Source organism: Petaurus breviceps, unplaced genomic scaffold (assembly GCF_028583685.1).
Source record: "Petaurus breviceps papuanus isolate PSGF00001 unplaced genomic scaffold, PetGlider_PUasm1.0 140, whole genome shotgun sequence".
Lineage (NCBI taxonomy): Eukaryota > Metazoa > Chordata > Mammalia > Diprotodontia > Petauridae > Petaurus > Petaurus breviceps.
In genome coordinates, this window is record NW_027185698.1 from 14,156,483 (window position 1) to 14,159,002 (window position 2,520).

At 38.0% G+C, this 2,520-nt stretch overlaps 1 pseudogene; it reads left to right on the plus strand.

The window, feature by feature from the left end:
* Positions 1-694: 694 nt before the first annotated feature.
* On the plus strand, positions 695-1,302 carry LOC138150331 (large ribosomal subunit protein eL24-like; annotated as a pseudogene).
* Positions 1,303-2,520: the final 1,218 nt, after the last annotated feature.

The following is a 2,520-nucleotide window of genomic DNA, read 5'->3' on the forward strand; positions in this document are numbered from 1 at the left end:
GAGGCCAAAACATATTCACAGTGAAGAATAGTGCCAGAAAAGTGGCAAAAAGTCCTCCGTCAGAAAGCTACATGACTAGAAAAGGGAGGAGATTAGTCAGGCAATGAAACCAAAGGTTTCCACAGGACGGTCAGTGTTATCTTTGGATATCTACAAACTATGCAGAGATTTACAGAAATGACACCTAGTATGCTGAGTAGAAAGATCCCATGGCATTTATGGGGGTCCATAGACAAAAGTCATATAGGATAAAAAGGCATGGATAAGTTAGAAGTAAGCACATCAATGAGATCATATAACCATCAAACAGATTATACTTATACATACACATCATATCCCCCAGAAGAATATAAGCATTTTTCATGGCAGAGGCTACTTTGTTTTTAAACTTCCATTGCCTAGTATAGGACTTTTTTGAGACATAATATAAGCACTTAATAAGCTTTATTGGAATGAATTGAATCCTATAGGAAAGAAGAGATTGTAACAGTGGGAGATTGATTCTAAATGTGGTAGGGAACATGATGCATGTTATATTTGTATACTTCATTTATATATTTGTCTGGAGCACATGGTATAAGAAAAGGCCTGGGAAAGTAGGCATTTAAAAATCAAGATGCTAAGATTATCAAACATAATTTAATCTTGATGATTCAGTGGAATCATCATGATCTCATTCTATCATGCTCTATAGAAGTCACCGGGAATTAAGAAGCAATGACAAGCTCTTTTTGCCATCTTCCTCCCTCTTTACAGCCATGAAGGTTGAGCCATGCAGATTCAGCGGGTACAAGATCTACCCGGGTCATGGGAGGCGCTATGCCCACACAGATGGGAAAGTTTTCCAATTTTTGAATGCAAAATGCGAATCTGCATTCCTTTCAAGGAGGAGCCCCCGATGGATCAATTGGACTGGCCTGTGTAGAAGAAAGCACAAGAAGGGCCAGTCAGAAGAGACTCAAAAAAAAAAAAAAAAGAACTCGCTGGGCTGTTAAATTCCAGAGGGCCATCACTGGGGCTTCTCTTGCTGATATAATGGCCAAGAGGAACCAGAAACCTGAAATTCAAAAGGCCCAATGAGAACAAGCCATCAGGTCTGCCAAGGAAGCAAAAAAAAAAGGCTAAGCAAGCAACTAAGAAGACAGCTAGCTGCATCTGCTGCTAAGGCTCCTACAAAGGCAGCACCTAAACAAAAAATTGTGAAGCCTGTGAAAATTTCTGCACCCCGAGTTGGTGGAAAATGTTAATTGTACACTAAATTGGATTAAATAAAATGAAATTTAAAGCAAAAAAAAAAAAGAAGCAATGACAAATATCTCCTTTCCTTGCTGACACTCTTAAAGGGGAGTTCATCTGGCACTTACTCAGATACAAATTGGCAAACATCATAAAACCTGAACAGTCTTACCAACATTAAAAACTGTTTAGAAAATGAATTCTTTGGAAAAGTTGCACAAGTCTTCTGCACCTTCATCATTTGCTGATTCTAATACTATGGCTTACATTGAAATGCCAAAGTCACCTTTCCAAAAATATTTATGGCTTAGTCAACTGCATTTATTTATCATTTTTTCCCTTTTCAATGAGCATTGAGCTAGGCATTTTGCACATCTATTGATCTCTTTGCTGAGAGGCACTGATATAAAACACAATCTAGGCACTTTAAATTAGCTTTACACTTGGGAATCCTCAACTACAACAGATTTGATCAGCTGTCTGTTTTTAAGCTTTCAACTCAACTCTTTAGAAAAATGTTTATTATTGTAGGTCGAATGATGATCCAAGTACTTTCTGTTGCTGAAGGACTGTCCCCTCCCCCTGAATTAAAGGGTTATGTACTAGGAACAGTCATTGGAAGTCACTTGTGGGATAGAATTATATTCTCATTTTTCAGTTGAAGAAACTGAGGCAGACAGAGGTTAAATGACTTGCCCAGGGTCACATAACTATGTCTGTAACCATACTTGAACTCAGGTCTTCTGGACTCCAGTCCAAATATTCTATGCAGTATGGTCCCTAGTTGAAGAGGAGGAATCCAGAAGGCTAAAAATATAGATTGAGCCCAGGCTATAAGAGACTTTAAAAGCTAACCTGAAAAGTTTATATTTTATTCAAGAGCCAATAGTCACTGGAATTGATTGCATAGGGGAGTGACATGTTCACTTGAGAAAAATCCTATTGTTAATGGGTGTGTGTAAAATGGACTGTTAGAACAATAAGAAGTTTAAGGCAGAAATACCAGTTAGAAAATTGTTGAATAAAAAGGGACAGAGTTGATGATGGCCTGAACTAAACTGACAGCTGTGTGAATGAAGAGAAATGGCTGGACATGAGAGATGTTGAGAAAGAAGAGATCACAAGATTAAGCAATTAGTTAAATTTGTTGCTTTTGTTGTTGTTATAGTTGTTACATGGGTGAAGGAGAGTGAAGAATTGAGGATACCACCAATGTTATGATACTGGAAAACTGGAAAGATACATTGTGATCGTGAGTGTTTGTAGGGGGTACCACTGTGTGCT